Here is a 12,928-nt window from a genome sequence, read left to right on the forward strand (position 1 = left end):
TTGAGCACAAGTAATCTGCAGGTAATTTTTTTCACATTTATTTATTATAAATAACTCACCAAACACATTTGAAGACTAATTCTTAGTTGTGGAGAATTTTTTGTAGTCTGAAATTGGAGAAATTGGGAGGAATATGGGCAGAACTGCAAGCAACCCACCAGTCATTATAAGAACCCAAATGAATTTTAAATTGCAAAAAAGCACGGCTAATTGCAAATACAACCCAGTTAAGATCAGACTCATGTTGAACTGTATTGATTAGTGCAATACCGGTTACATTGCCCGTTTCTGCTCCTCATTTAATTGATTGTAATTCTTTAGGACCAAGATTTTCTTACAAATTTTTTTACGTATGCAGAATTTGCTATCTGTATTTAGTCCCTAATGCATTTAAAATGGAATAGGTGAAATGCTGCCCCTTTTGAAACCAAGGGGAGTTTTACCCTTGACTTTGGAAGATCCAGGATTCCACCTACTGATGGAAACATTCTTGAAAATCCTTTTTGTGCAAACAGAGCAATAACACGTCCAACACGAATGACATTTTGTATTTGTGCAAAGCTTCAGAGTATCCAAATATAGATTTTTAAAATTTTTTTAGGTAGGGGGAGATGGTGCAGCTTTAAGGACTAGACAAAGCGTTGCAGCACAAAGATCATTTGCCAATCCTGCAGCTCAGGGTGGTTGCAGCCCCGTTTCAGTGTCACGCAGTCAGATCCAGAGCAGGTAATATCTAGAAACACACGAGGAGGAGGAAGCTGTATCATTACTGCCTCTCCCTTTTGCTGGTTCTTACAACACACTGCATAGCAGTGAGAGTTGCATAGCACGCAATAAATCATTGCCTCATTATGCTCCTTCTGTAGGTTTGTTTAGGGCACCTACTCTAGTACCAGCTCCAGAGAATTATTTGTTCTTCCCAGGAATTCCTCTCAGATACAGACTTCTGTTTTGATTTGCAGAGAAAAAAAAAAAAAAAACAAAAAACTCTGTCTTATTTCTAAAATAATTTCTTAGTGTACACAACAATTTACATTACAGAACTGCCTAGGAAAGTAATTCCAGCAATGTCTGGAGATGATTTTAATTTGTAGGTGGATGATTTTGTCAAGAGGAGGCAAGAGGTTAAAGAAGGTTTTTGTGTTTTTGTGACTTGTCAACATGAAGTATTAGCAAATGAAACACAGGGTGTTCCTCCCCTCCTTTCCTCCTTCCTCCCTTCTTGCCTGCCTTCCTTTTTTCTTTCCTTCTTCCCTTCTTTCTTTCTTGTGTTCACAGAAGCTGCTGATCCCTTACCTAACCAGATTATGTTGGATTGTTCCCAGTTGTAAAAGAAGCCTAAGTACCTCATTAAAAAATATTGTGAGGTCCTCATTCACTTTTTCCGTATGTTTTTAGCCAGCCCTAGTCCACAGCTGGTGCAGGAGGGCACCGGTCTGATTGATAGAATAAGGATGTTTGACACTTGGTTTTGATTTAAGCAGACAAATCCTCTTAAGAAAAAGTGTTCATTAGTTGGCCTAATTTACTAATGAGGAGCGGTATTCAGCCTTGCTGATTTTGATAAAACAGTATTTCTTTAGCACTGCACCAAGCAAATGCTGGAATAACCTAGATTGTACCTGCAATGAATTTGAACGGCTAGAGCCGAGACTTTAGAGAGTAGGTGGGTACACTGCAACACGGCTGGGTTTTGCTGCAGTGTGACAATGTGATCTAGGATCTGATCCAGGCTCCTTGGAAATCAATGGAAATTCTACCCTTGAATTTACTGGGCTTTGGATCCTGCTCCAGTTGTGCCAGAGTGGTAATGAAATGACTCCAATTTGGGGGAAGAATTTTCTGGCTTAACAGATTCAGCATTTTGTATTGATGGGTTTGTTTATACAAGGGGTCCTGACTTCAAGTTTGAACGGTTTTCACACATGCCTTGCTCTGATCCTCCCTCCTAGTCACAGTTCCTTGAAATGCAATAAATTTCTGTTTTGTGACCACTAACAGGCATCCCAGCTGAACAATGAAATTTTGTAGATGATTATGATGTGAAACTCAATATCATTGTAAGCTCGCTCAAAATGTGACCTGCCTTCACAAAAAAGCTCCCCGAGCCTTTCAGCAAAACTGGATGTGTTCAAAGCAATAATGAAACACAAAACTAAGTCAGCCTTGTGTAATTTGGAGTTTCATTATGCATACTTCTGCATCATTGTCTCTCAGAGTCCTGGATATAATTCTTATTCCATCCTAAACTCTTAAAAAGAATTTAGGAATAGAAGATGTGCTGAGGTCAGGACCAGAAAAGACTTTTTCCAACACCCACTGCAACCTGAGTGCCCCATAAACATTTAGTACTCAGCGAGAATTGTACCCAACTTTTCTTGATGGAAGTACAGTGGTGACCTTCTCGATTGATTAAAGATGTGACATTGATTGACTTTGAAGGGATCCACATCCACCCTTCTTCTGCCAAAAAGGCAGTGGCTGCAACGTGAAGCCTCAAGAATGGGGCATTGCTCTTCCAAGTACATGGAAGACATCCAAGGGTAACGGGATAATGCAGATAATGGGATAGGGTTTCTCCCCTCCTCTCCCTCAAATACCATATAGCTAGATTTTACCCAGACTCAGGCCTTAGGAGATTTTTCTCTGATAGCTATTTAAAAGATGAAATAGCTAAGGAAGTGAGCTCTTTTTATAGGTTACGTAGGATGTTTGGTGGTTGAGAATGTCAAAAAGGACTGGTAATGTTGACTCTGCGGGGACCTTGAATGGTGATGAGGGGATGATGCTGTGAGGACCGGCGTGAGCCGCGCAGTGGAGGGGACGGTGTGGTGGGGGAAAGAGCTTTACTCCTCTGGCAAATCCACCCCTGATGATTTTCCACGCTGTCACTTTGGGGTGTCTAGTTTGAGAGATGCTAAAATGGCCCAGTTTTCCAAGGTATGCAGTATCTTAGCAATATCTGGTCTCTTTAAGGCACCTTGAGTTGGCACTGAGAAATATTGGCCTCCAAAATTACCACCTTTGAAAATCTAGGCCACTGAACCTGATATGAACTATCAGAAACCAGAGACAAGGGAGCATTTATGTTGGAGAATGCGTAGTGGCTTGAAAACTACAAATCAAAATAATTCGCCCTTTTATGTGTAAATCTCCTTCTCTTTGATACACGAATTGAAAAGCTGTCTGGTTTCCTTGTAGTTTCCATAAGCAAGCAGCGTGCGACTGTACCCTCTAGAATGCTATTTAAGCGTTATTTAAAGTGCAGACCTGTTAAGGTCAAGCAAGCTCATCTGTATGCTAAAACTGAACCCACCAAACCTTACACCTAAAACCAGCAAGCAAGGAGGTCTCGAGTTCCGCGGTTCCCTCCTGACAAGGGTACGGCGTGACAAATGGCGAAGCACCAAAAGATCAAAGTACTTTTTCAGGGATAACAATAAAATCAGAGACAGAAAGACACCAAGTCCTGGTGCAGGTGTCTGCTGTTCCAAAGCAGTCTTTCTCAGATACGACACCGTCAGCCCATTGCAAGGGGATGCGGGCAGGAGCTGCAAACTGGCAGTAATAGCATCAGTAAATTTAGATCCTGTGTGGTGCATTTCTGAGCTGGTAGAAAGACTGAAGAGTCACTGCAAGAAGCCCAAGTGGAAAGGATTACTGTAACTCACTGAACTTACCATGAGCATATTGAAAAGAAAGTTTTCAATGCAGACATGAAAAGACAGTGTGATGTGTTTTGCTCATATTCCAGAGTTGCTTTCCTTTCTCTGAGCGCCTTAATCCAGATCCTGTTGAAGTCAATAGCTGTCTTGGCCTTTCAGAAGGATTATGCCCCTAAATAGCTACTTTAGGAAGTGTACTCTGCTTGGTGATAACACAAAGCAGAGGGTGGATGATTAACACCAATTAGGATTATTTACGAGAACCTAGAAAACAATAGGTCCATAAATCATTGTCTTATCAATTGTAGTTCCTCCCGAGTAATTTAGTCATCATTGGGCAAACTGCGCTTCACTGTTCCTTAAGTAGAGATCTGACTGATGTTAGCCGAAGTTTGTGGAAATGTTGAAGGTACAATATGACCTAGTAAAATAGGAGAGTGTTACAAAACACTTCTGGTGGTTTTCAACATTTTTTGTGTTATAAATCCCCTACAGTTTTTCCCCAGGTATATTTAGTGAATTTAAGGTGACTGACAGCAGCCTTGTTTCTCTTGGGTTACACTGCAGCTCTGTCTACACTAGTGTCTCAGTTTGGAGCCTGGGGTGGTTTTGCAGTAATCCCCTGGTCGTCTCCATTTGTTGGGCACTAGTCCAGCTGCAGAGCAGCTTTGGTGCCCACAGATTCCTTCCAGAGGAGACCCAGTGGGGAGCTCTCTCCAAAAGCAAACCAGGGCTTGGTGGGACATGCGGCTCTGATCCAAGTTGTCAGCCACACCACCACAAGGTCCTTCAGGGTGTATATAACCCTCCTTTGCAAGAGTAAGGCTGTCAAACTGCCCAGAGCTCCCATGCCAGCCTGGAGTGGAGCTTGTGCTATAGAGAGGGTCAAAAGCTTTACGTGACACCCTTTTTGCCGGTGACTGGTAGCTCTTGTGACTGTTGCTCCTCTTTCTTCCACCAAGACTTCTCCTGGTTCGTTACCCTTTCCGTTTATTAACTGCCCCGTCTTCTGTAGCTGTGCCTCCTTGCTGCTGTCCTTTTTTCTTCTACTTTTATCACTTTTTGTGATCCCTTTTCCAATTTCCAACCTTAGTCTCCCAGAAGACCTGGAGTGGTGACGCCTGGATGCAGAGGAGATCACACTGCTTATAAATCTGCACCATGAAGAGGCCAAAAGTTTCTTCGGCAGCAGGAGGTAAGCCAGGACTGCTGGTGGGTGTAAGGAACGGAGAGCAATGCCACATGCATTCGAGAAGATGAAGGCGGCGTTCTTGAGGATGGAGACTTTGGGGCAGTGTCATGGTCCTGTACAGAAAGCTTGAAGAGATCTTCAGGTGGGAACACACCACCCAGCCAGCTGCTTGTTTGGTTTAGTCCATGGACCTCTGGGTTTTTCACACCAGAGACTGGAAACTCTTGATTTACCCTAAGTTTCCTCTTTGTGGACTTCTGATGCGATAGGAATGGCACAAAAAATTCAATATATCTGCTTTGCCATAACTTTTTCAGCGTGCTAACTTTCCCAGGACTACTTTCTGCTCAAATTACTGAAACTTAATTACATGAGGCTTAATTTCAGTTGCTTGGCCAGCTTTAAAAACATATATTCAAATTTGAACCACAAGGGCAGAATTTTGGGAGCCTCTTTGTCCTCTTACTTTGTGTTAGTTTAAATGAAGAAACTGTGCCTGTGAATCTCTGCTTTATTACACCTGTTCCAAGTCAGTCTCACTTCTGGAGAGACTTCCCAGACTCTTGGCAGTTTAAGGGGGAGTACAAACTACCCCTTATGTTATAGTTTATGGTTTTGAACCTGTGCAAACAATAGATATTTGTCTCCTGCTTATGCATTTTCTTGTAAATAAAATGTATTGAGACCAGAGATGGAGTTTCACTGACTTTACACCAGATAAGAATTTGTGTTGACATTTTACATAGAAGTGTTGTATAATCTGTACGTTTCTCAAGTAGGTCTTGCATCGTTTCATTGCAACAAAAAAAGAAGGGGAGGGAGAACCAAAGGAGGGGCATGGAGGAGAGAGAAGGTGAAAGGGTACAAATGGGGAACGGTGGAGTTGGAGGATAGCACTGGCTATAAATGCATTATCTAAGAATTCCCATGGTTAGGACTTATTATCTTTCTGACCTCACCATTTCATTACAATCTGCTGCTTAGGTGATAAGTAATAAATGGCCTTCAAATTTTATTGCATTTGCTCACTTTCTTTAGAAGATTTTGCATCAGTTTCTTCACCTCCATAAGATCTTATTTCTGTTAAGGCATGAAGATTTTATGTTTCTGCCGGGGTTAACTTGGTCTTCTGGTATATCAGTGTTGTTATTTAGCTAGCAAGTGTCCCACAGCAATTCATCGAGTAACACTTCCATCTATCACGTCGGGATGATCAAGAATACATTGCAGCTGATGTGCAAACACTGATGTATATCTGGAGTTGGGCACCCACCTCCAACTCAGCAGATTAAAAACTCTCCAAAGAGCCAACAAAAGAGGGCTTTTTTTAAACACCCCAACCCACTAGTGGATTACCCTTAATGTGTTGGCAGCATACCGCTTCCTTCCGCTGCAGGAATGCTAGCCTGGCTCTGCAGCCCTGTTGGGGTTTTTTTTTTGTGTTACAGCAGGCAGAAGAAATAAAGTGCAAGACTGATTTGTAATAGTTCACGGCACTTTTTTCCTCTGCAGCCCAGGATCACCTTATTTACCTCCGAAGAGGCAAGTGTAATGAGCAGCACCTCTCTTTGGGGAGTGATCTTGCCTCGTCGGCGTGGCTGTGCAGGAGAGGGCTCCTTGCAGGGGCTGGCTGTTGTTTCTAGGAGCTCACCGACATATCTTCAAGGGCTGGGGGTTCAGCTTCTTCTGCGTGAGAGAGGAGAGGAAATGACCTTCGCCCAGCTGAGCAGGGAACAACAGGAAAGCCTCACGGTCCGAAGCTCCTGCCATTTCCCACTCCCCAGAATCCGGCACTCAGGGACCGTTTTGACGAACTGTCAGGGTTTTTGTCAGGATTTAGCTGCCGCAAATATATTAGCAAAGTATGTTGATGATTCATGGCGAAATGGTGTACGCTGATTTAAGTGATGGACTAGTCATTCGGTAATGGATTTGAGAATTCCCAATCAGATTGTACTTAGTTTTATCAAGCAGGAAGCTGGCAGGCTGTGTTTTAATCAACTGATAGCATCGCTTGGCAATTGGCATCCAGCTAGTGAACAGAGACCAGCTTGCTAAGTTGCAAACAGCAACATCCACTCAGATCTTTCAGGTTTCCCTCCTATTTGTTCTGTTTAGCCTGTTTCTTTCCCAAATGAAACTTTCAGCTGGAAGTGCAGAAAGATGCAGAACATCAGATGCTCTGCTGCTCTTTCACCAGTGTTGGAGGGGGAATGGATGAGGCAGCCGACATTTGCTCCACCCTCCAGGAAGCTATGTTAAAACGACCTCCCAGATATAGCACAAAATCCCAGAACCATGCAAATTCAAGGATTTCACGTTGGCACAAGTTGCTTAAGTGCGGTAAATCTATAACATGGGACCAGACCAGGTGAGACATGGCCTTTTCCCCTTTGAGTCAGGCTGTTTCATGACCCATTATCTACTTCATCACCAAAGATGTACCCTGTGTTCTGACCTGTGCCAATAGACTTCAAGAATGGTTTCCTTTCCTCATAAAACTTGCCAGCCTCTTCGTTACTTCTGGGAAAGACCAGCTCCTGTTGAGCATCTTCACGGCGCAAACCCTCAGGTGCCATAGCTACCTTAAATAAGTTCCTACTCGGGATTTTTGTTCTATCACAATTATTGAGCTGTGCAGCCATCTACACACATGTAGCTGTACTCAAGCACGGAGTCAAACCTGGGGAGCTCGTTTGTTGTGCCTAGCTCCTGTATAGTAGTTACTGTGCTTAGCAACCCACCTCCAATATAAATATATCTGCTACTCTGAAGAGCAGGCTTGGAAAAGCACCAGAAGGGATCACTCCCCCATAAGGATTTTTTCCAACATTGCAGAGCTGTTAGAACTTTCAGAGAGAAATTCTTCTCCCAGTTAAGCTTCCCATCCAGAGAGGTCAATATTTCACCCCAGGCTGACGAAGCTCCGGTGCAACTTGTTGCGATGGGTCGTGAACCCCCATTTAAAAATGGGTTCTGTCTGAACTGCTCACGAGCCGTGCGGGCATGGAGGGAGACGGAGAGCAGCCATCCGTGCAGCTGGCTGTAGGGAGCCATCCATGATGTCTTTGCACGGGGGTCCCACGGCACCGTGTCGGGGAACGGCTCACTGGGCTGCTAGACGAACTGGATAATTCTGGAGGTTTCAAATTGGTCAAACATTTGAGGCCCTCAGAAGAGGCTGATGATTGAAAGGATGTGAAATAATCATGCTCCCAAAAAGTAATAAAAATGAAAGTGAGGTATAAGGAACAGAGAGGAGTGATTCATCGGGAAATTGTACTCTCAAAATTGTGTTGCAAATCCTGTGTGAGGGAGGAGGAGGTGTATGTAAGCATGTAAGGGCCAGATCCTGGTTTGTCCAGATGAGTTGAAGATACGATGATTAACAATCAACACTGTAATTTAAAGGAAAATTTTAACTTCCATCTTAGATATTCTCTGCTGACCATTACACGAAAATCAGAGAAACTGAAAAAGATCCCTGTCTCCAGTGTCACGTCCACCTGAGCACTTCAGCAGACAATGCCACCTGCTGCAAGAACCGAAGTTACGGTTTCCAATGCCGGAATCACAAAAAGGACATGTGAAAGCAAAGCTGAAAAAAGTCTTCTGTCTTCTCTCCCTGAACTGGAGAGCACGCGATTTCCACAGGGTCATTTTCTGTGTAAACATTCCTATTTGTATGTTTTACAGATTAAGATAAAAACATATCTTGCAAACATATTCAGTAAGTCAATTTTAAAGCTGGTTAATTAATGTATCTAAGCTTTATCACAGAGCACAAGTAAGTGGGAAAAATCCCCCAGTCAGATGTGAAGTCTAATCTTGACTTTCTCATTCTTTGGGTTCATTTATTACAAAGTTTGCTCACTTTTATAAAAACCCTGCTGATGGAATCATCTCATTTCTGAGAGCATCTCCAGGGACAGGAGGCCACATTACAATATCTCACATGATATGTCATTCAGGCAGTATCTCCCAAATCATAAAACCTGTGGAAGGGGAATGGCACTTGAATAGCAGATTCCTCCTCCTTTTCCTTTTTCTGAGCACTTTTTTTTCCAGCCCAGCATACTCTTCCTCATACTATCTCCATTCTGTAGAGAAACAGGCAGTGATGTACATCTCTCCTCGCCCTACCTGACTGCCTCATCCTCTCTCACACTACCTTATATATAGATTGGGATTTTACCTTCTGTCTCAGCTTTCATTTATATCACCTCATTGTCCATGTTTTGTGCCTACAGGTGCTACTACGTGAACTAATGAACTGGAGCAAAGAACTGATCCTGCTGAAAAAATATCTGAAAAAAGCCCAAGTTTCAGATCGATAATTTCCCTGATCTGAATCACTGCATTTCTGTCCAAAAATGCTCTAACACAAGGTCAGGATAGGTACAAAGAGACAGGACCTCTCCAGTCACGAGCCTGTTGCACTACCTTCTCAATTTTCTTCAGCAGTTTCAGGGATTTTGGTAGAGACCTCATGAGGAGTTATACGGTCTTAAAACATTTCATTGATCCATTCATGTCCACACAGTCAGACAGGGCTTCAATTTTTAAGATTCCTTCCCTATTATCATGGAAACTTGCTAATTACCATAGAAGCTTGCTAGCAACTTGCTTGAGACAGCAGTTTCAATGTAGCAAAGCACTTGCAGCTTGCGTAAATCTCAACATGCAAATCTATGGGGTCCTCTGAGTGAAAATAGGTTTTCTAGGAGATGATCCTGTTGCTCTAGGTATTATTTTAACATTCAAATCTAAGGCCGAGACCTCAATCCCGGCTCATCCAGTTGACCACAAAGACCATAATCAATTTTATTTTGTATGCTAAATCCATTCCAGATTACCACTCCCACTGCGTAATTCTTCATGTAGGAATTGCGCGCCAAACTATGTAGTCTGATTAAGACCACGTTATTGTGCCTACTAGTGCACTTACAATTTTGCAACAGGAAAATAATCCTGGCCGTTTTAAACACTGAGGAGAGCAGAAAAAAGGACAACATCAGGACTAAACCAGCCCTGACAATTTCTCATTTCCATTTATTCAGAAAAAAATCATAATTGAGACTTAAAAAAGAAAGAAAGAAAAGCCCTCCATGACTTTAAGTGTAAAATCCATTTTAGTAGCAGGAAGCTGTTATATGGTTAGAGCAGTTATTTTTATTGTCTGTCTGGGTATAGTTTTTAACTGCAGGCACAGAATAAATCAATAGTGTCATAAAGCTACTCTCACCCTCTGCCCTTTCTAAAGGGACATTGTTCAGTGTCTGCGCTGGATGTGACACAGACTACTGCTTTGATGCACAGAATTACGCCTTGACTAATATGCTAAGGGAGAGCTCTGAGTGTGACACACACCTACCTATATCTCTCTGTCCGTACCAGCTCAGAGTCACCAGATTAAAAGCAAAATAATACACAGATACACACACAAAAATGCACAGAAGTTCTTCATCAGAAGAGACGGGGGGCTATTCTGGTTATTCTCTTGCAAATGATATTTTCAATGAATTTGTCCATTCAAAAATCTTCTCAGGTGACATATTTCCAAGACTATCCAAGAAGAGAAAGTGTGCAGTGATTCATAGGATAGTCCCCACAACTTAAACCTGACTGTAATCTGCTCCTTAATACAGTGAGGAAGGACGTAGCAGGATCAGACTGTAGGAAGCTGAAGCTAGAGAAAATTGCCCTGGAAGTGTGCCTTTTTAATAGCAAGAGTAGTTAACGGCTGGAACAGTTGGCTTAGGAATGTGGCGGATTTAGCATTACTTTCAGTCTCTAAATCAAGTATGAGTGTCTTTCTAAAGATATGCAATAGCTTCAGCAGAAGTTATGGCTTTGATGCTGAAACGAGTGGGTGAAGTTCTTCAGCTGTGTTACATAGGAAACAAAACCAGATGATTATGATGGTCCTTTTCAGCCTTACTAATCCATTAAATCCTGGTTTGGGGCCTTTCACACGTTGGGGTTTAAAGCAGCCTCTTAGGTTTTCCGGATGGTTTCTGCAGGCAATACACGTTCCAGAGCTGGGTCTGACAAAATCCCTCTAAATGGGTGTCCGGAATTGACACATTTTATAATTTATATATAAATCACACCCTCTGAATGCAGTTCCAGATCTGTTTCCCTGTGCAGCTGAGTTCACTTTGTCCATTCTGTGCAGTGGGGATTTTCCTTTGCAAAGCAGATGATACACATCCGAGCTGAAACACACACCACGTGCTGCTGGATACCCCGAGAACAGTCACCCCTAACATGGAGCACGGAGAAGTAAACCTTTATGGATCAAATTCTTAAGAGATTTATTGTCAGCAATGCACGTTGTCAAGTTAATTCATCGCTCCTCTCCTTACTTGTGCATTGCAACTTCCCCAGGTTGGCACTTCTGACAAAGGCATGAAAACTGTACTTGTGCTGCAAGTGGGAGGTGGAGACAGAGAAAATCTGTGCTCTGTCTGTAGGACTCTGTGCTGAGACAGCTCTATTTTCACATCTAGTCACAAGCTGATCAGTATTACCTCGGTATTTGTTTTGAGGACGGCTCTCAAGAAATGGAATTGGAGTTTGGATTCGGTAAGATTAACGAAAGTAACCCCCAAAATAATGCAAGCAGTTTCTGAAGGTAGCGCCATTCACGTGTAGCTTAGTGCTCGGCAGGCAGAGAGACCGCAGGAGTTCGCATGCTCCTTGGTGAGCGTGGAAGTTTTTGACTGTGAATAACATTCATCTGGGTAACTTAATCTTTGTTTTCCTTCTCTCTGCAAAATGCTTAGTGCTGGATTTTGATGTCTATAAATACTGATTTGGATTTCCCTTCCTTCCCTCCCCACACTCTATTGAAAGCGAAGCCATCTCAGCCCAGTGCTGGTTGCTGACTCCTTCCCTTCGGCTCTTCCCGTCCCCGCGGTGTGTGAGCTCGGTTGCGTGCGGCCCCTTGGCTTCCCCTCAAGACGCCGGCACTTGGGAACGAGAATACCAAATGTTGGGGAGCAAACAAGACCCCAGCAGGTATGAAAAATAGCTTAGAAAAAAACCCACATGAACTTCTCAAACTTTTTCATAAATAGCCAGTGGCCGCCTGAATAGCAGCAAGCAGCAACAATAATAATAAATTACAGTAAATATCATGCTGCCACAAGTGACAGCAAACCAAACCCACTGCTGTTCAGAAATGAATTGGAGAAAATATTTCTTAATCTCTTTTTGTATTATTCAGCCAGCTGTAATGATTTATAATGCTTCAAAGAAGTTGCTCTACGGAGTTGTTTCTTAATCATCCGTCTTAGCATCTTGCTATTATCCGCATGTGTCTGTGCTTTGGCGGGGGCTCCAGCACCGCTTGCTCTAGTAGTTTCACCATCAGCTGCTGCTCCCTCCGTGCACGGTGCCTGCACACGGGCTGGGGTTGGGGCCGTGCGTGCTCGCCCTGGGAATAAACTGATTTCATGCGAGGGACCTCTCAGCCTTTCTCCGGGACCCTGCTGCCTTTGGGGACAAATCTGCTATTAGGAGGAGATGGTCTGAAATAGGAAAGCCGCGCTCAGCCGTCGCTGAGCGGGGAGTCAGCCCCGTAACAGTGCCTTGAATGAAGGTGTTGCCCCAGAAGCTGTCTGGTTTGAGCCCATTCTGCTGTAAATAATCCCTGTCTCGCGGACGTGGGGGGCTTTGGTGGTGGTGCGCGTCGGATGGCTGCCCTGCGAATGAGTCTGTCCCCCCGTGAGTCTGCGAGCGCACTCATTGTCAGCGCAGGAAAATAAAATGGTGGGGGATAAATTAAACTGGGAACACGGTATCAATCGCTGCTGTCTTTGTCAACTTATTACCAAAGATTTATACGTGACGCAGTGAGGACTGCTCAGTGACACATTTTAATTTAATTAAATTTCCTGTTGGATTGATGTCTGATCAATCAATAATGTTAATGTTTTTGCAATTTAGAGATTAAAGCTTGGATGAGCGGATATTGAAATACTCTCACATCCAGCTGCCTGGGAATATCTTCTTCTGCTTCCATTTCTCAGAAAACCTGTTTTGGGTGAGGATGCGTCCTGGGGCT

General features: G+C 43.3%; 1 long non-coding RNA gene across 2 annotated transcripts in view; it reads left to right on the forward strand.

Annotated features, from left to right (window-relative positions):
* The window catches only part of LOC115345474, a 182,445-nt gene that overhangs the window by 47,779 nt on the left and 121,738 nt on the right, over nucleotides 1-12,928 (forward strand). The window contains exon 3 of one of the 2 annotated variants that reach the window (XR_003924849.1): nucleotides 4,759-5,872. The exons of the other annotated variant lie outside the window; for it this stretch is intronic. This is a non-coding gene — a long non-coding RNA (uncharacterized LOC115345474). Of the gene's footprint in view, nucleotides 1-4,758; nucleotides 5,873-12,928 lie in introns of those variants that run through there. 2 annotated transcript variants of the gene reach the window in all.

This window comes from Aquila chrysaetos, chromosome 9 (assembly GCF_900496995.4).
Source record: "Aquila chrysaetos chrysaetos chromosome 9, bAquChr1.4, whole genome shotgun sequence".
Taxonomy (NCBI): Eukaryota; Metazoa; Chordata; class Aves; order Accipitriformes; family Accipitridae; genus Aquila; species Aquila chrysaetos.